Source organism: Oxyura jamaicensis, chromosome 2 (genome assembly GCF_011077185.1).
Source record: "Oxyura jamaicensis isolate SHBP4307 breed ruddy duck chromosome 2, BPBGC_Ojam_1.0, whole genome shotgun sequence".
Taxonomy (NCBI): Eukaryota; Metazoa; Chordata; class Aves; order Anseriformes; family Anatidae; genus Oxyura; species Oxyura jamaicensis.
This window is the reverse complement of record NC_048894.1, coordinates 14,996,741-15,018,654: the sequence shown is the minus strand read 5'-3', so window position 1 is coordinate 15,018,654 and position 21,914 is coordinate 14,996,741. Positions and strand designations below refer to the sequence as shown.

At 39.1% G+C, this 21,914-nt stretch overlaps 1 protein-coding gene across 5 annotated transcripts in view; it reads right to left on the bottom strand.

Annotated features, from left to right (window-relative positions):
- The window catches only part of NRP1 (neuropilin 1), a 111,046-nt gene that overhangs the window by 66,133 nt on the left and 22,999 nt on the right, over nucleotides 1–21,914 (bottom strand). The window lies entirely within an intron of this gene.

The window sequence follows — 21,914 nt, the reverse complement described above, 5'->3', positions numbered from 1 at the left end:
AACTTGTTTCATTACAAATCACCTTTGCTTAGGTATTTGAATCAAGAGCACGCTACAATATTCATGCTTGTTTAGCATATGATTACTGAACAGGCTGGGCTAAATCCTTCTCTGCTACTTGCTAGATTCTCAAGGACTTCATAAGAAAAAACAATAATATGCAATAATGATAGGCCTGAGAGCACCAGTCATGTTAGGGTTCCTCAGCTGGGTGACCAGAAATACCAACACGTGAGGCTGGGTCTCACAAATAGGATTTCAGTGGGCTGGGGAGAGCTTGGCAGCTTGGTGCACTGAGCCAGCCTGGAGAATACAAATGAGCATCATGGTCACGGAGAGGCATGAGCTGCAGGTGCGGAGACAAGTCGGGTTTTAAGTTTTATTAGCAGATGATTTCACTCAACCCTAGGTGGGAAGGAGGGGCACACACAGTCTGAAGAATTGGTTTAATCTTTTCCTAAAATGTGGTGGCATTTGGAGGCTGGGTTCTGGTCTGGTCTCTGTTGGATTGTAGTGAAAGGCTTTTCTCTGCCTGTAATTCTTTGTATCTCAGGCATGCTGCTGTTTTACTTAACAGGTTGCTGTTAGCCAGACAATCTCATTTACTTTTCATTAGCTTACTACAACTGACATTAAAAAGTAGCCATTAATTTATTTAGACCTTTATTCTGCTATTAGGTTCACTGAAATGTTCTGAACATATTAATATACAAGGAAGAGCTAAAAATGACCGTAAAATAAAGCGTCTGACATTTTAAAGAGATCAAAGGAAAAAGAATGTCTTTGTGATGACCAATGTCATTTTTAACAACCCTGTTCCAAACTGTCCAGGGCACATTACTTAGGTTTACATGAAGTCCCGTGAGACAACTGCAAAGATGATATCACTAGTTAAAGTGGTCGGCTTAAGGCTCCTTAAATTAAAAATGACATTACCTCATCAGTTAAAACTGTGTGCCAGCTTTGGTGTATATCAAGTAGAAAATAAAGCTGACACTGATGGAACTGTAAGCATTAACATGTGTGAAATATTGTGTTAACTGCATTTCCCCCTATGTATTTGATTTTTCTAGTAGCAATTGCTCAGCTAGTTAGCTTCAGTGCCCCTTTTCAAATTGGTGGGAATACAAAGAGGAAATGTTCATTTATGAGTCAATTTTACAAACTCTTTGAGTAACCTGCAGTTTTTTAATTAAACCTCCGTTCTTGCTACAATTTCATTATGATGGATAGGAGGATCTGAAAGTTGTGAAAGGAGTTATTAAAGACTTCAGAAAGACTTTCTTTTTTTTTTTTTTATTATTATCATTTTATTTTCCCATTAGAAATATACTTAAGAATACCAGCTCTAAGTTCCCTGGAATACCTATTGGATGCACTCAAGGCTGCAAGCTGCTAGTTTTCAGACCTTAAGGAATAACAAGCATTAAGACTTTTTAACTAGACAACCTTTCTCCATATCCTCAATTGCTTATTAAAGAGAAAGAGTAACCACTCAAAACCACGGTATTCCAAACACTGTGATGTAGAGAATTTTCTTCTAGCTCAAGAGCAGGTGCTTAAAGTTATTTGTGTGTTTTACATCATCTGACATTAGTGGGGTTCAGATATGTCAGCCCCTTTCTGATTTTGAGTGACATTCTTTGCTCTACTCTGACAGCATTACTTCATCAGTTACCCAGGTGCCATTCAGTGCTCAAGCCTCAAAAGTACCTGTTTTTTCAAATTAATATTGAGAACTCTACTGCTGAATTGTTACATGTTATGAACAATTTTATCTGTAAATGTTAATCCAATTTTACATGTTTTTACTATTTGTATAAAGAAAAAAAAAGAATAATAAAAAAAAAGGTTTGAATTCAGCATCTTTCTTCTGTTACACCTTAAGAATAAATGATCTTCTACAGTCCTACTAAAAGTCTTACTAAAGCTTTCATATACCACTAAAAAAATCAGTGAAGTACCAGCTTTGCTATTATATGAAATAATATTAGGCAAAAAACATTCAAATTAAATTCTATTGCTCTCCCAGGTTTCCTCCTCTATAGCAATAGCCTGCCCACACCTTTCCTTTGTCCCTTATAGTGACAGAACTCTAATTTACAGTGCTCTTTCTGGCTGATGTGCAGTTGTAAATGAAACAATTTGGTTACAAAAAGGCTGTCTTCTAATGGATTTTGCAAGTTATGGGTCATGTAGGCCTGCAGAGGTTAGAGGCTTTTTTTTTTTTTTTTTCCTACTGCTCTGAAAAATTACTGACAGAGAGAAAAGTTTAGATGTGAGACAACAGGTATGAAGTAAGATTTGAAAAAGGGAAGCACTAGAGATCGGCCCTACAACCTTCATGTTTTAGGGATCATCGCTTTCACCTGACAACCAGTAAATGGATTTGGATTCTCACGCACTGGCAGCAACATCTGAAATCTGGGTTGCATTACCTGAGTATTTTTGTTATATGGAAATTAACTTTGGATTTTACTAGTTTATCCTTGGAAACCGAAGTCCTACTGTCATTTCTGCACTTTTCAAAATCCTACCGGAGACCGTAGTGTATCACAAACAACTGTTCTTGTAAATAAGGGAAAGTACAGTCACAACTTGAAAGTGGAGTTTCTGCCAAGGAAGCTCAGAAAGCAGCTTGCATCTCCCTCTAGACTTGGTAGCAGTTCTTCTCCATAAGTATGTCAGGAGAAGATGCTGTGCCAGAGATGCAGTTGGCACATTGGCTTCCCTGTGAGGAGCCTGAACGTGTCACCTCCGCAGCGCCCAGACAGCCTTGGCATGCAGCCCAGAGTACTGAGTTTGCAAATTCGGATTTCCCACTTGGCAATTCTTCGCTCAGTTACTGTTGCCAATGGTGTGGCAAATATTTCTTGTAATGTTATAGTCCTTTAGGGTTTATGGCACGGAGATGTAAATATAAACACAGTGATAACCATTGCTCAGAGTTTCAGGTGAAAGCCTAGTGCGTGAGTTCATGTGTGAAAATAGGAAAGGCATGCCTACGCCAGTGGTTTGTCAGTGGGTTTGTTCATGGAGCCGCTATGTCAGCATGCAAAAAGCATTCCCTTTTGCTTGCCTGGGTCTCTCCGGCTTGTGTTCACTTTCAGTTAGCATTGTAATAAAACTCAGTTTTGTGTGGGATGGTCTCTCAAGGGAAGCCTGCTGAAGCTCAGGGTAGGGATCTTGTGCTGCCCCACTCCTCCCAGCCAGTGCCTGGGCATGCTCTCACTAGGCGGTCCTAATTTTATGGTTCAGCAACGCAATGGCTGGGAAATATTCCCATTGGAGTGATGAGGGAATCTAGAATTCTTCTGCAAATTCTTGAAGGAATTGCAAAAAGCATGCTCTTTTTTTTTTTTTTTTTTTTTTTTTTATAGTGTAAGTTATAGGTTCAAGGAAAAGGCCAACCCATACCTATAAAAATGAGCAATGGGCAATGAAAAAAAAACATAAACAGCTGCAGAATACAGATTTTGGTGGATTTTTCATTTCCACTTTCTAGTAGGTGATAACAGTGCTCACGTCTGTTTTCAGTTGTGAACATGCTGGCGACCACTGAAATGCACCACAGCACAACGTGAAGGGAAGTGAGAGTGCTGGAAAGCCCTGCCAGTGCTGCAGCCAGCCGCTCTGCCAAGCTACATGCTTCTGCACATTTTCCTATTATTAGGGCAGCAAGAGCTTATGCCTTTTGCCTAAAAAAATCCTTCTTAAGACCTATGTGAAACTCAGCTGAAATCTAAATTTACATTATGAAACACTCAGTATATGCAGCTATAATTTACATCTCAATATGACATATTTTTCTGCAGCCTACTATGATATTCACCTATAGGGTGGTTATGAATATTTTGGTTATTCACCTGTTAGAATGAAAACATCTTCCACCTCTCTGTTTCTTTCTTTCTCTGATTCCCCTTTCACCAAGCTGTTAAATCTCTCCATGATTCAAATTATCCATGCTGGACACACTGTCCTTAGTTATGAGAATTTGTTTCCCAGAATATATCTTTCTTTTGCCTTTATTTTATAATAAACATTTTTTAAATTATTATTATTATTCCTCACAATTCTCCATCCTAGCTGAACAGAAGGCATTGGAAGAGGAAAGTTAAATAACAAGTTTCAAGTGGTTCTGCTCTGTGGATTTGTGCCCCATTAGTGACTGAAGGTTAGCGGTGTGGGATTTACTGCAGTGCTTGTGGTACAAGGCAATCTGTATCCTAGAGCTAAATAAGAGATTAAGAATGGCAGGCACTCAAGGGATACCAACCTTAATCCCGGTTTATTAGTGACAAGAAAAAGAAGCACATGCTGTTAAAAATAAAAAATTATGCACAGTCCCAAAGAGGCTGTTTTTCTGCCCAGAACCTCAGCATCTGTCAGGTTGCTCTACATCAGAGCTTTTGCACAGCCCGACTGCTCTCCAGGGCTCCTGTCCCCAACCCTGTTGAGGTGACACCTCTGAGGGGGGTCTGAAGAGGCAGCCCCCTCCTGAGGAGACACGTCACCCTTTGCGGGTGGTTGGGACCCTCAGTGGTGGTGTCCACACAGAGGGGAGATAACTCGCATTGCAAGAAGACTTCCCAAGTCTTCCTCCATCCTGCCAAGTCAGCTCTTGGTGTGGACATGTCTTTGGCAGAATGACTGAAATGACCATTTTGCTTTTCTTTCTTTTTTTTTCTTAAATCTATTTGAAACCCCAGGAGATCATTTCTTGGAGTGGGAACACACATACAGTTGAATTAGCACCAGGCAGGCCACGCACACTCTGTGCAAACAGGGGAGGTGGGAGCGAGCGCCCATGGCAGGAATCTTTTAAGCTGGTTTTGGCTTTGCAGGTTTGCAGCATGGATGAAGCACCCTGAGGGAAACAGTATATCATCTGAATCACACAGTACTCTGAAGTGCTGGATATTTAAATTAGCAATTTGTAATCAGTTAATGATTTGTAATTTACTTGTCAATATGGGAGGCTTTTGTTTCAGTTGGTCTTCTCTAAGCTGCTGTTTTCATGGTCTTCATCCAGGGCCAAAACTTACTGAAGTTACTCATGCTGAGCTCCTGTCAAACTAAGAGATTTCTGGGAATAAGGCCATTGGGATTTGGCCACTGTTCAGTAATTTACTAATGCCATTAACTGACAGTGGGTCCCCATTAAGAATGAACTAGTGAGGTTCTATTTTAGTGCAAGACAATGCTGTAGAGAAAAAGAGAAAAGATGTAACAAAGACATCAATGAAGATCTACAGTTACCCACTGTAACAGTTTGATTACAACTAATGCTAGCAACGGTTTTGTTATTACACTCATTTCTGGAATCATCTAATGCTTTGGGATTTGACTTTTTATGTTAAAATCAAGCTTTTAATTCTCTGCAGAACAGGGGAATCTGATATACAACATACCTTACCCAATAAAAGTTGAAAACCCAGAAGTAATAAAAATAATCAGTACTATTTTAAAATCTGATTATCCTTCATCTTATCACATGCTTCTGGTTTTTTGGCTCATGTTTTTTGAATACCTGGGACTGGCAGAACTGAAGATCTGAACTAAATAAGCAAGATTATATCTGTACTTTTATCTATACTGCTCCACTGAGAACAGCAGAGAGATCTTCAGCTGCTGCAAATGAGATTAGCCCCTTTATGTCCATGGATCTAAGCCAGTTTACACTGATATATGGCTAAAGAGGGTGGAAGTGGTGACAGAATATTTTTCTTTATATTTATTTATATCTATTCTATTTACAACAAATAAAAGCCGGAAAATTCTTCAACAGAAATGCGAACACCAGGATTCAGTCCAGGAATAAATGTAAAAACGTCATGCAGAATCGGAGGCTGTGGACCAGGTTTTACCATTTCAGTTTTGCAGAGTCCTAGGGGAAGTAAGAGCAAAATTCATCTGCTAAGGTCTTCAGCATATCTATCTGCAAAAATCATTTTACCAATGAAAAGATCTGATCTTGAAGTTAGGGCAAACTCCACTGATTTCATTGCTTGTCACACACTGTAATAAATTATAATATAATGATCCTAGTACATAAAAATGAAAACCTCTTCTGGGAAGAAACATTCAATTTTAAATCTCTTCAGTGAGGAACTTCAGTTCATAACTTTCTGGCATAGAAAAATGCTATATTTTCACAGGAAAAGGTTTCTGTCTGTCAAATAAGACAAATTTACAAATCCATGACTTCCACTTTAAGTGGGGAAAAAGAAACACTTAGGAGTTGAAAGGCTTCAGAGACGATGGAGCTTTCTAGTGTCAAACTGGTGAAGTTTAGTATTTATAGGAAATTCACATGCCTCTAATTACTCTAAACTCAGTTCCCAAGTAAAATATGCCATCTGGAAGATATTAGAGTCATTTACAACTTGTTCACCTCCCTATTTCACTGCAAAATCTTACCTCTTGCCAACTTCCCAGTGTTCTTCACAAAATAAAATGCAGGCTAATTTTTACTGGTTCTTTCATAGCTACTTTATCTATGTTGAGCCAGCTAAGGGCTTAAGAAACTGGGACAAAGTCAATTTCTTTTTTTAAGTAATTGTTTTTATCACTGGCTATATTTTAGTTTTGTGCTCCTTTGTGCTCCTCATATTTCAGGTATGAGGGTTATGCCATGATTTAGTTTTGTATAAAGCCACTAAGTCAACATAGTTAGATTTGGAAAGATATTATAGGTGATAAGAGAGAGAAAAAAGGAGGCACAATCAATCATCTTGCATAAGACTTGGCTTATGAAAGCCCCAAAAATGATTTCCCCAAACTCAATTACACAGTTTTGTTTTTGTTTTTATGACCTCCCAAGAGACGCCCATCCATCAGAACACTTCTCGTTAGTTGAGCAACTTCACCCAAGTATGCCAATCTGTTTGTACGTGAAGCTTTGCAACATTCCTCTGAGGTAAAGTTGTCATTCTCATTTTACATATGTGGAGACAGAAGAGAGAGATGGAGTGCCAAAAGTCTTCTAGAAATTTTGCAAACAGTAAGGAACATAGCCTAGATAGCCAGATACCGTGTTTTAAATAACGTCAGTCTAGCTCCTTCTGAAATAATGGAAAGATTCCTAGCGGCTTCTGTGGATGTCAAATAAAGCTTCTTAACAGAGGCTCAAAACTTGAAAGTTTTCTTAAACCATACTACTGGAAGAAGGGGTTGCAAAGTCTCACACAATTAAAAATCAAATACATTTGTGTGATTCTGTAGGAGAGCTAGATTAAATTACTTACAGAGACTTGTGCTTATATACACACACACTGTTGCAGGGAGCCAAACTCTATCTGTATGCCTCTACATCCATTAAACATTGTTTTCATGTGCCTAACTAGTTTAATGGTTTGTGGTTGGATTAACACTCTTAGCATGTGCTGCTGAATTCACTAAAAAGTCTGGTTAATTGTTAAGTTATTGAAGCTTCAGGTCTGGCTCCTCGAATTCCTGAAGAACAGAGAAAGGGCTGAATCAAACCAAGATCAGACTCTTCTGTGATTATTTTTTCTTTCTACGAAAGTAGAAAAGGAATGCTTGAAAGGGATGGCAACCTTGTAGTACTCCATTTGGGAGTTTTGAACTGCTGATTAATTTGTAATTATCCTGTTGGGATCTATGTGGTATATTAATCATAACCTAAGGAATTTGACTTTCAAAAGTATTAGGTAGATGTTAGCTTTTCACAGAAACTGTGAAAGTTCAGAACATAAAATAAGTTTCACGCTTTTGAAACTCTCAAATATTTTTCCCTTGTGGGCTGTCTACAGCCTCTCTGAGCAACACCCGTAATTAAGGAAACTAAAAGAGGCTAAAGGAGAAAGGAAATTGCAGACATACATATCAGCATTAGGACACAAGTTATGGCAATTTTCTTCCATGGCAACCATGTCCTGAAGCTCTGTAAATGCAGTAAAATAATGGGTATTTATTCATTTATTTTCAGTTAGGAACTGTATTAAGAGAGCATTAAGGATGCAGTGTTAGGCACTCAGAACTCAATATTTCTCAATGTTTTACTCTTTGTTCTGTTTTCTGCATCATTTTCCCTTTGGGCAGACCATTGGCCAAAATGAAAAATCCACTGTTGGATTAGTGTCTTCATATACACAGTTGGTATTGATATAAATGATTTCTCTTGGTCCTGCTTGCCTGGAAGTGTGACACATGTAAATGATTGCATTGATTTTTGCTGAAACTGCATCTAAAACCTGTATATAGTCACGCAGATAGAGTGTAAGGCATACTTACAAAGAAGGAGAGTTACTGGAGAACATAGAGCTTCATTGCTGACTTTTTTGACCTGTCAGTGTTTAATTAGAACTCTTTTCTATTTTTTTTTTTTTTTTTTTTTGTCCTGGGGAACACGGGCTCTTAAGTTATTGTCAAAGGGGAAAAAAAAAACATATTTGAATCCAATAAAGAAGATCTAAATTTTCAAAGCTTCTCTGGCTTGAAAATTAATTCCTAGGGTGTGTGAAATGTGGGGAATTACTAGCTAAATATTGTCATAATACTGAGAAGACCTTTGGCAGATTGTTGTAACACTTAGAGATGAAAACCCTCTCTCCTTACTTCTCTCATATAATACAAACATGGAAAGACAAAGTTCTGACCATAGCATCTTGAAGCACTCTCTGGCACGGGAGGCATACAAAGCTGAATAAGAAGCATTTGTAGTTCAGAGATCAACCCACTTACAATGTCTGTATGCTTCCTGGCGGGCTGTTATCTCAGCACAAAATCATCTGGTTGTGTACATTGCCACTTTAACAAACAGCCCTTAAGCAGCATGAGTAATATGTGTAGCCGGCAACTTTAAAGAAGCCATGGCTTTGGGAAATCTAAACGATATTTCACAAGACCAGTGCAAAGAACATTTACTCATGGAGGCTGCTTTCAAATTTCAGCCTTCTGGTCTCAGTAACTGGTCTGAAGACCAGTCCCACGTTTCTTCTGTTTTGCAATGGGAACATGTGTATGCAAGTATGTGTGCTTCCCTCTGCAGGACCTTTTATATTCCTTGAACTAAAAAAGACCTGAATAATTTTATCTCTCTCTTTCCAAACTTCATTATTGTGCAGAGGAGCAGCCTGGGAAACTTTCAGCCTAGAAGACAGGCATTTCAAAACAAGTAAACCAAATGACAACAGGGAAGCAGAATGTAAACTTCTACAAATTAAACTATAGTAATGGCTACCAGTTACTTTCTACTAATATGTTGTCCAGCTTCAGTACAGACATTATGAATAAAACTGGTATTGACAACTGAGTGTGTCTCCTTATAGTTGGTTTTTGCACACGTGGGTTTGTCAATCTAGCATGTTAGTTCAGGCCTCCCCATAAACTTCAGGTCTTGAAGTCCACATTAAGAAAATCAATAGCATCCTTAGCATCATTTTCTTATAAAGTACATGGATACTTAACATTTATTGCAAACAAAGCAGTATTTCTCTTAAGCTCAGTTTAGTACAGTTCTATAACATTTTTTTGGTAATAGAGCTCAGTTAAAAACGGCACCAATTTGGAACAGTTATATATAAAATTTGTCTTATTGAGCAATTTTTAATTTAATGTGTGTATCATTGAACTAAAAAGTATATACAACTTCAAAGAATATATTTATATTATGATGAAATCTAGCATAGATATTTAAAGCTGTTAAGCCTAAGCTGTTAGTTCATTTGTATCCTGTATCACAGAGAATGTCACAGTTTTTATGAGTTTTGTGACCTTATGATTTATATGGGTCTTGAGAAATAACTATGTGTTTAGAATGGAGGAAAACAGTGGCCAATAAACATTCCCAGTAGCCTACAAACAGGAACAGCTTGTTAGCTGAGGTCAGCCATATGACCCAGCACCTAGTGAAACTGCATTGTTACGGCTGGAGCATGGGGCAAATCAGCCATGCAAAAGAAACCCACCCCAGTGATCCACCTCTCATAAAAATGTCTTCCTTAGAAAGAGAGGCATGTGATAATGACTTTCAGGAAGGAAAATGTGCAGATCAGCATCATCCCTGGTGCAAATTTACAGTGTTTTAGTTGAGTTGCATCAGAGGTGCATTGACCTACACTGTTTTAAAACAGTTGAAAACCTGCCAGAATTCACAAGTGTCTGCTAAGGAATTTTGCATAGTTTTCTTCTAGTACTAAATACTTACTTGAGAAAGCAAGCAGGGTAATGAACATACACACAACCCAAACACATACACAGCTCGTGGGCTTCAATAATTGAGACCATACTGCATAAATGCGCCAGCTCAAATCCCCAGCAGGAGCTGCACATATGTCAAGGAAGTATTCATTAGATGGGATGGAGTGTGTCTTTCCAGTTCCTTTTCCTCCCTCATCAGTGCAACTTTCTGAGATACAGTCTTTTAAATTTTCTGAGCATTTGGACCTATATGTAATATGTATATTATAATATTTATTACATATATAACATATAGATATATACACGCTATACACAAAAGCTAAGTCAGATCTAATGCATTCATGCAGGAATTTTTGTTTTTAAGGTCTACAGTAATGTTTTCCTGGAACCATTCTCTCTCATCCTTGTCCTGGTTGTTTCTACAGCTGTGATCCAGACAACAGCACAGTCTTTTGGAAATGGTTTTTACCTGGCCCAAGCAAGCATGGGACAATGGTGTAGATTTGCCTTCTGCATTTCATGAGTCAGGCTTCTGTCCTTGCTTTCTGCTCCGGGAGATGGACAGTGTGACATGGAGCTATAATAATGCATTATCTACAATATCAGGGGAGCCTGCAGTAACACAGAGAATTACAAACATAGATGGTATTGTAACTTCATTCCCCTTCTAACCCATAAGAGAGTGGTGCTCTAAGTCTTCATTAATCAATTACAATAAACAAGCCTTGAAAGGCAATAAACCATTACAAGGCTGATGAAAACACCTATTCTGCAATTAAATGGATAAAATCCTGATTTGATAGCTTTTGTTTCATTTACACTTCCAGTCAGGTATCTATTAATGCATTTATTTTTGTTTGTCTATTTTGTAGTAATAAGCATACAAGAGCAATCTCTGTAAGGCTATATGGTATTAAGCATTGATTCTTTCCTCTCCTTCACTCACGGCAAGCAGCAGGCTAACCCAGACAGACAAGCCATGAAATACATTTGGGCCAGATCCTCTCGTACGTGCAGAGAATCTGAGCAAGATAAGCCATGCCTTCCTTTGCAGCTTAATAATGCAAAAGACAGGTTTTCACACACTGGGGAGAACAAGGTTTGTTTGCCTTATGCATTCTTAAAGGTATAAATTGTCCAAAACAGTAGTAGGAAGTCTGGGAAGGAAATGAGATAATGCCCCATCCCTTTCCTTGCATCAAGTCCCCTGAGCTGGCTCACGGAGATGTCTGGCTTGCACAGAAGGAGCTTGGGACTCCTTTTGGCAGCAAAGTCTCTGCCTGCCCCTTGAGCCTAGGTGTCAGTGCACAGCCCCCTTTAAAATTTTACAACGTAACATAACCTCATTTTGTTATGTTGTAAACATTTCCAAGATACAGGATCCTGTCTTTTATTAGGAGATGAAATGGTAATAATCCCCCCATCTTTCCTGAAACAGGCAGAAAACCCCTTTAACAAATTAAATGTACGCGTTCTTCATTAGCTTTAACCTGAGCTGGGTCTCACGGGCACTGTAAAGCCAGTCTTCTTTTCCCTGAACAAAGGGATGTTAAGAGACTAGCAGAATATTACTGAGGCAAAACTCTTCCCGACGCACAGTAACAACACATGTTGAGGCAAACAGATTCCTGAAACAGCTCCAAAGAATTGGATTTTCAAGTCCTTGGCATATAATATCCCATATTTCATCTTTTTTCTCTTTTACCACACATTTCTCCTAAAACAGATACCACGAAGTGTCCTCCCCCCTCCTTGCATGATTGCCACATGTCTGGTTTAGGAAGCACACCAGGAAGACGACTTTGAGAAATATTTCAAACCTTTGGCCCTTCCCTTGTGAAAATTCCGCATGGGAATTCACCAAAATCAGAGCTAGCAGTGGGATAAGAGAGGAATTTGTGAAGGATTGTCTCTTTTTCCCATAGGAATAAGGATCATGGAAGAGTCTTGTGTGCCAACAACAAAAGGATATATGAGCTGGAAAGAATCTAAGTAAGGTTTCTGTACAGAATTATGCTCTGGGAAAATCACAGTATTTCTCATTAATGCTGCTGCTCAGAGCAGTGATAACTTCTACCAGAATTTGCTATTCTTGCATTTGGAGATGTGATTACAGCACAGGGACACATGTCTGAGCTATTTTTATTTAACTGGTTGAGGTACTAATAATGTCATAGGCTCTGTTCAGTGCTGGATGTTCCCACTGGGGACAATAAAACCTATGCCACTACAGCTTTGCCACTAACTGGATAGGGTTTTTGCACCATTATGGGTACTAAAGTCATATCTTCAACAACAGTGCGGACATGGACACAGACATCCAACATGTAGCAGGTTAGAAGCTGGGAGTCAATCAGCTGCCAGAGTCTGGCCCTCAGTGTGATGGGGCTTGGGTCATTCATGAAGATGGCAGATGACGGCAGAAAGTGCACAAAACAATGGACTGGAAGGCTGAAAGCACAGGCTCTGTTTCCATGGCGTTGCTATTCAGTGAAACCAGGTGTCAGCTAACTTCCCTGTGCCTCAGTTTCCTAGTCTGGAGAATCAGTGATATTTCCCTGAAAGCATTCAAAGGTGTTGGATGAAATGAGATGGCTATGATAGTGGCACTGTCATTAACTCAGGGATTTAATACATCCTTTGTAGATAGCTAAATGTAGTTGAAAGAGTTGCATGCTTGCTCTTAATCCTTTCTAACTTTGTTTTAAATTTTTACCTTTGCAAATGGACAATGAGCAAGAAGGATAAAGGGACTTGTAATACTATGTATTTTTGTGAGTCTCCACTTCAAAATGTGTGTAATGAAATACAACACTGTGTGACTCTTGCTACTACATCATGCCTCATCTCATAAGCACATTATAGCAAGTGATAACATTTCTTTATAACCCAGAAATATTTGTGGATATAGTCTTGTCTAGGTGTGCAGATATTTACACGATTTAAACCCCAAAGCATTAATAAGTGTTCTGCATAAATCCCTAGGTGTGGGAGGAGGCTACTGTGATCCGTAAGTTCCTTAGAAGAGGTACTTATGACAAACCTGAAGAACAAATGATCTGGGGGAGAGTCTGTTTTTAAGCAGAAAATGATTATCTGACATCTGAGGGACCCAGGATTGCCCTGAATTACCTATCCTGCTGCTCTGGAGATCTGGCAAGCTGAGGGACAAGCACTGGTGTGCCATGGTAAGGGGACCCAGCAGGTTTTCCATATGTTTCACTCTTGACTAAACAAATTGGTGAATTAATTCAAAGAATTTCTTCTGTGAGGAAGACACCTGAGCCCAGGTGTGAGAGGTTGGACACCCTTCTCCAGACTTACTAAGCAAATGATGAAGGTGGCTATGCTTCAGACAGAAATAAACGAATAGGAAACAAGGAGATACAGTACCTCCTTCACAGTCCCGGTAGTATTTTATTTTCAAAGCTCAGCTGATAAAGCTTTTTCACCCTTTGATAATCAGCATACAACCCAGTAATTGTACTGTGGGATGGAGCTTTACCACATAAAGTTATAGCAAAAACCACCTTGTTTCATGAAAGCCTTAGCCAAATTGTATACAAGATAGATTGCACACACACCATGAAGTTGTCAAAACATTGTGATTTGATTAATGAGGCTGTTAATTTTGAGACTTGTCTCCAATACAGATCCCAAGGCTCCTCAGTCACATCAGGGCTTGTGAGGTTAACAGCATTCCCTGCCAGCCCTACCGTGAGCTTGTCACATTGTAAGGACTCTCTCTGCTTGCCATGCAGGAGCTGCCTTAGCTACGTGGGGCATCAGGGGAGGAAGCAGGCACCATTAGCAAAACACTTCCCTACGGCAAGTCATGCAATCTGTGAAGTGCCTGTCACCCAGTATGACTGGTACCCTTTGCTCCCAGAGCTTAATCTTGCTCTTCTCCAACACACATTTTAATGCTTTTAACCCCTGAGGATGCAAGTCCTACTCACTTCAGCTTTGCAGTCCCCTGCCCCTGCCTTAAACCAACACCCTTTGCAAGAAGAAAATCAGAGTTGCTATAAGGTAAGTGACAATGGTTTCATATGAATCTTAAAAATAGCCCATCCTGTTTTCCTTAATCCATAATATTTTTGTTATTCTATGGAAGAATCCCTGGGCATTAGCGTAAGTAAGGAAGACAGAACGGTGCAGAGGTCTTTGCACTCATTTCAGCCCACTCTTCATACACAGACATGGAGACATGCAAACCCCTAATTAGACGGTATGGAGAAAACTGTTTTTAAGTGTGATCGTCAATCATGTGTAAATTGATGACCTTTTATTTCCATTTCTTTCATTTTAAGCACATCAGTCTCAGCTGACTGGTGCTTAATTAAGTCAGTACTATCCACTACTCACATGATTTAGAAGCATAAATTACTCAGTAAACCAGAGAAGCTTAACACTCAGCCAGTCTCTTATCCAGGCCATGTGTTTTACCTTACAAAATCTCTGATAAGAACAACAATATCAAGAACTGATATGCTCATGAAATACTTTAAGAATTAGACTGTACCACCCTGGTTTTGTCTATGTCAGAGAGCTTACTTGTGTGAACAAGGATTTAGCAGCACAGAGCTTGGACACAGAGCTGTGGAGAATGGTTTTACTGTTCCTCAGTATGACATCAAGTTGGGCCAGCATCTAACTCGCTGCAAATAAGCCAACATATATAACTATAACAACAAAAACAACAGTCTTCTTGTATGGATTTAGTGATTTCTATTGTCAAAAACTCAAAACTCCCCAAACTTTTAAGACGTGCATGTGCATTAGAAATGTGTAATTCTTGAAGCTGAATCACTTAACAATATTACAGATAAGCCTTCTTATATTCCCCAAGTGCCTATATTCCCTAAGTCTCAATGAAGACAGATTCCTTTAGTTCCAAACTATTTTTATCTCAGTCAATACTGGTAAAGAATCTGTTACAAATCCTCCAGCTTCTACATGATTCAAATACCTTGAATCATGTACTGTTTTACAGTTTTACAAAAAAAAACAAAAAAAAACAAAAAAAACATAACAACAACTGTATCACTGTTTTACAAAAACGTATTTTCAAACATTATCCAAAGTGATGCTGGAAAGCATAAATATAATTTCTACACGCAATTTGCACCAGCCTGTCAAAAACAGCATAAAAGAGAGAGAGATAAACAGGCTACGCCATACGTTTTGCTATAGTTAAAAGCAAGAATGCATCTCACCTAATAATTTAAATAAGATCCTGTCACCTGACATTTTTAAAGCCTTTTGATCTCTTCTCGTTCCGTGGGTTGTGGCTTTCTAGGGTGCAGTGGATGGAAAGCTGTGGATTATTTTTTGTGTTGCATATGCCCCCCTTCACTTTGCCAAGCCCCCTGTAAGTGGGCAAAATGAATGCTTGCTTTTGTGAAGTGCCGCTCCATTGGTGGAGAACAACCTTTACTAAAGCTTCTGAAAGCCATGGGCTTTTTAGACACAGGCCAATCTATAAAACTGCCAAGTTCAAATTTGCTGTTATTATCAAGGCAATAATTCTTTGGCCCTTTGTTAAGATGATTTGCCAATTTTGTTGGCACAAATTAGGGACTGAGATTTAACCTCCTGTAATTTGATTTTGAAATTGAATTTAACACACAATGTCCCCCCAAATAATTCAGAGGTAATGTATTTGTTTTTCAGTTTTCTGCACTTGGATATAATGCTAGGAAATGACAAATTTTATCTTTCCAGAGCAAAGACAGAAAGAAAGATATGCTGTTATCACTGGTTTAGTGCAAGCGGATAAGCCTGAACAATCTGAAGATAAAAACCTTAGCAGAATATTTAGAACTTCAGCCTCACAACCAGGCTATGCATTTTGTCACTGAATGCAATGTTAACACATTCATTAACTCTGAAAGTGGAAGGGACTGGTGAAAAACTTAGAAATACTGTAAATGAAACAAGAAATAATGGACACAAATATGAAACAGGCACAAGAAATCATAGAGATTGGGGCAGACTTTTTCCCTGTCGTAACCCAATTAGTTCTGAAAGAATTATACGAACCATTATTATGTCCCCTTAAATTTCCAGCGGGTCAGAAGTGGCACAGGAGACTGTAGGCTGCTTTGTAGAGAGCAGCTCAAAGTATTTGCATTCAATTTACATTTAGAATATGTAACACAAGCTGAGAAGAGGCTGGAAGACTCCTTTCAGGGAGCTGCGTTTTATCTGTGTGAGGCATTCAGCCCCAGCCTGCCTGCTCCATTGGCGGGCTCATTTTCTCTGGCAGGGACCTCTAGCAGAGCCCTGCACCCCTCCCCGTTCAAAGAGAAATACTTATTAATTATTTTGCAAGCCATCTCTGATGGAAAAGTGTCATATCTAGCCTCGGCTGTCTCCCTTGACAGCCTGCTACTTTGCTTAAGTGATCTCGCAGTTACAACATTTTTCATAATATTGAACCTAAATTTTCCTGCTGCAGATTAATCCTGCTCCTTATCAAGCACAATAGCTTCACGGCTCTCAGCTGGTATTTCTAACAAAAAACAGGAATCTTGCTCAGAGTACGTGATGTCAAACTGACCTTTGACTCTCACACTTTAAATACATCTCTTGGCATCCTGTGCAAACAAAAACAGACACCACTTGCTTCCTAAAGATTTTACAACTTGCTTGGGCTAATTACTCAGTCTCCAGCACACATAGCTCTGTGCTTACCTGTCTGGAGGAAGTGCAGATCACAGCAGCAAGGCGAGGTTCCTCAGATCTATCGTGCACCAGGTACTTCATTAATTACTTAACAGACAAAGGGAAATCTGTCCGTGGTTGCTTTTTTCCTCCCTGCTACTGTGCTGCAATCCCATTACCCATTTGGCCATTTCATTATGAGCAAAAGTAGATTTGGGTTCCATTGCCTGTTTCGATTCCTGGTGTAGCTTAGCCACAGCCAGTGAAATTCCAGTAGGAACACTTTGGCCCACTGTGTTTAAGTATTTAACCATCTGCACAAAAACCACAAAAGAGACGCCCAAACCAAAACCACTCATTTACATAATAAGGATGTGAACCTACTGCAGCCATGTGAAACTATCATTTTTCACATGTGCCTGTGAATCTTTTCCCAGGCTTTTGCAGAGGGAGGGGCAATCTGAGGGCTGGGATCTATGAAGTGAAGAGAAACGTGTGGGTGGGGAAAAATGAGGGTTTTATTTTTTTCCCCTTTTATTCTCTAAGAAGTATGCAGCAATTGCTTCTGTATTTTAAAGAAATGGTAAAAATACCCGGAGGTTATAGATTGATGTTTTTCCTTAATGTTTATACAAACATAAATGCACAACTAAAATAAATACAGAAGTAAAAGGAATACACCCACCTCTACAATTACAAAATCACTTTCCCGTGGGGAAATTTCATCGTATCCCCATCTGTTAGAACTTGGATTGTGCCACAAACCATTATGGCTTATATCCCTTAATTATTTTGTATCATATGAAATGTAATTGTGGATATTCTACATCTTCCTTGCAAATCCTTAATTTTCTTTCTTAAAGCTACCTATATTCTCTGCCTTCCTTCTGTGTGGCGGAGATAATTTCCCAGGGCTAATTAGGTGTAACAGGGTAAGCCAAGGTCCCGATCCCACGGTCTCAGCATAAGCTAAATTCTCACAGAGGTGGTGGAACTTACTCTAGGCTGAGAAAATAAAAAGGGAAAACCACAGCCAGACCAGTCTGCCATGCAGCTTAACCTGGGAGCAACAAGGAAGCTGAACAGCAGTGCTCCTGCATGGAGGACCAGGCAGGAATCTGGCCTGAAATGGAGGCCCAAAAATCTGCATTCGGTCATCACACCCTCCTCCTCTATGACTAATTTTATGGAACTCCATGGATACTGGTAGCAGAGGGACTCACTTGGTGTCCTGATTGACTGCTCCAGCTCCACCAGAGTCAAAAACTGACATGGCTCTAATTTAAGTGTACATGATTTAACCCTTGGAGGCCTTGCCCAAGGCAAGTCCTCCTTAATACACCTAGAAACATGCAGCATCAGGCTTATTTAATACCTGCCTTTATGTCTTGCAGCTGAAATGCAGTTTCAAGTGTTCTTGTTCCAGTGAAGAATGTGGAATTTGCAAATTGAGGTGGTTTGACAAAACTTGCTTAATACCAGAAATCACAAACCTCCCTATGCACTGTACACATCCTGCTTTCAAGATTTGTGCATCAGACTCCTAATAGTAAAGGGAATCTATGTTCTCAGACAGTATTCCTAACAGAACAACCCTTGGGATATTAACAGCTGATAAAAATGGTGATTTTGTAATTTTGACTTGAAAAATACCTGTTTTAAAGCTGTAAACATTTTTGTATACTGTATGCTTGTGTACTGAGCAATTTTAAAGCAGAAATGTCTTTGTGATATTTTCATGATGGTTCAGCAGAAAGCCTCAGATCCTCCAATGCAGAGTCTCTATATAACAAAGACAGAGCATCTTGTTTGAATTGCAAACCCCTCCTGCCAGAGCAGAGGTGATGGATTTCTTACACATCATTTCTTACTGGATATTAGATATCCTCTAATAGACTCACAATAAACCCCAGCAGATGTCTGAAAGGCACATAATTTGCAATTGATTACATACATATATCACAAATCAGACTTTTGTATATATAATAGTCGTCCTGTAATCATACTGCTTTTGTGAATCAAGAGAGTCAACTGTTCAAGCAATTGTTGAAATTTTTCACTGGTCTTCTACAGTAAATATAACTCTGAGATACTAATAACTCCCAGCTACAGCTATGTTTGGGATGCAAGTTGAAAAGCTGATCTGTGGCTGTGTGCAAGAACGTTTTGCACCCTCAGAAATGAACTGAGCAGACCGGAGTGGTGGCATGTTCATTACTTGAATTTCACTTGCAGTTCATCACTTAGCAGGGGATCTATTAAAGTATGTGGATAAGAGGTGGACAGAGAAAGAGAAGCCATCCTGTTTTGCAGCCAGGTGAAGAGGAAAGTCACTAAATCTGGGTCTGGCCTCCATTCCTGAACTGAATGCAACAGGGGAGGCTCAGGGATGGAAACGCAGCACTAACAGAAGAGCATCAGGCTGGAAGAGTCTGAAATCAGCTTCCTCATGCCACTTGCAGGCTGGAAAAGGAAAGGAGGGTTTCCTCCAAGGATTTTGAAAAGAATAGATGCATCATGATCACTTCAGTATTATTCACCCTTTTTGACATAATCTTTGTCTCCTTGGTTTGTTCCTGTCTACTTTCACATGAATTGAGCAGTGTTGAAAACATATAGACATTTCTACACAAAAGAACACAAATATATCATTTGAATGTGAAAGAGGTGCTAAACAGTGCTCTCATTTAAATGATGGCTAGAACCAAGAGACACAGGGCCTAAGATGTATGAGAACAAGACACAAAAAGACACATCTCTACCATGTTTAAAAGCACATTTGTTTAACTACACCATGCTGAGATTACATGCAGTATTTTCCCTAGGCCTGGAGTTGTTGAGACAGACCGAACATATCTGAACTTTGGAGTGGGATTTTTGTGAAATAAATAAACTGGATGGCAGAGTAGAAAAGTTACAAACTTCTTTAGCATGCCATATGCGAAAATCTCATAAACAGTCCATAAATATCACCTGCTGGGTAGGGCTTGAGGAAGCTGCTGCAGAATTCTCTGCTAACATCTTTCCCCAACTCCCGAAACATTGAACCATCTGGTAATGATGCTTTATTCTATAGCTTTTCTGTTGGCATGTGCCTATAATTACAAAACATGGTATTACCAGCTTCAGTCTGGAAGCACCACAACCCACGGCTGGGGATCAGAAGCCCTGACGCTCTGACAGAAATGCTGGGAAAGGCAAAAGCACTCTGAGGGACACCAGCACAACATTTGTCTTCCTATCTTTGAAGGCAATTTTACTGACACTAAAAGCAACTATTTTGCTAAGTATTGTGGTCACAAAGCTGAGCTCTTAGTTTTTCTTCCAGGATCTAACGTCCTGATGAAGAAGTTAGCATTTGATCTAACTACCATTGAAAGTAAATGCTACTTTTTTCCATTTTTTTTTTTTCTTCCAATAGCTACACAGAGATGGACCAAATTCAACTATGCAGCAGCTTTAAAGCAGGGTAACTTGTTAGTTACAACTTATGTTCTGAAATAAAGAAGCCATTGATTGCTTTAAGAGTTCATTCCTTATTGTGTTGATTTTTGAAATACACCCATTTTTCAGTTACAGATCTGCAGAAAGTATTTTAAGGCCTTCCTTTTTACACATAGATCTTCTAAAATACAAAAATGACGTCTTTTTCTTTTAAGAATTTAGGTTTAAATATTCACTCTTTGGCGGACTTTCATCTTGGGATTGAATTTTATAGCTCATATTTAAATCCCTAAAAATAGGGGCTTACAACAGAATTTCTGACATGTTCTAAACCACTGTGCAGCAGCCCTGGCTGGCACTGCTCTAGCTAGCACTGCTTTTAATCTACGGTTTGAATATACTGCTTAAGAAATACTTTAGATTTTAGTGGACAGAATAGATGCAGATACTAAATGACTTGCCATGAGAAATGGAATTAAGAACAGTACATACAGTTTAATAGCTTTATCATTATGAACAGACACAAAGGCTGACATTTTAAAGTCATTATTCTCTTGCTGGTACAATTATACTTTTAATCAAGAATTTCAACTTATTTTGTTACTTCCTGCCTTTCTGAGTTCCTGTGATATACAGTTCCAATTTTGGCCTCATCCTGTTTTGTCCTACTTCTTGTATGCTAAGGAGTCTATTTCTACTGTAGGCCAACATTTTTCAAATGCAGCAACATAAACACGAAAGATTCCCTTAGAGACACTGTTATTTTTTTTGTTTTGTTTTGTTTTTAGCTGATCAAAAGGCCACTCTAACATCCGCTTCTTGCTCAATAAAAATATTATTTAAGGAAAAAGAGAATCAACTCTAGATTATCATTGCATCCTTGGCTTTGCTAAATCCTCAGCAAAAGAAAATGCTGGCATCATTACTGCTTACCCTATTGCTGCTTAATTTAACCCACCCTATTTTAACTACACAAGGTAGAGAAACAACAAATCAGTTTGTAAGTGACAATTTAGTGTCCTCTATTTTTCCTCACTTTTAAAGTACACAACTACTTAATATAATTTAGCAAAACATCTGAAACTTGAGGAGGCTGCCCTGACAATTTGCCAGGAGTCTACAAACTGTGTCTGACCTGCATCTTTCAAGTCCGTTGGTGTTTTGCAGCAACAGCAACTTCAGGATTTGGGCTTCTTGATCTTGGAACTTGAACTAAGACAGGGCCATTATTTTGACCCTGATTAGGAAAAAGTTTTGAGCTCAGACCTCAATGGATGCGTGTGAACAGCCTTCTGAATTAGAAGCATTTTGTAGTGCCTCATCCATGCGGTGTGGTCTACAGCTATTACAAGCCCTAGCATGCAATGTTCTTTCTTAATAGAAACAGTCTTGTTCATGTGCTGAAGCAGGAATATTTGGACCTTAATTCAGTCACGTTACTAAGTATGTGCCTAATTGTAAGCACCTGTTGGCCACATTAAATTAAGCATGGTTTAAGCATATGTTAAACAGAGCTGAGGATGCACTGAGGGAAGGCTGAGGAAGTTCAAGTGAGCTATACTCTGGTATTGTCTTTCCATTCCCTTCTACTTCACGTTCTTATGTCCTGTCAAATTTCTTCTTTGCTACAGAAGATC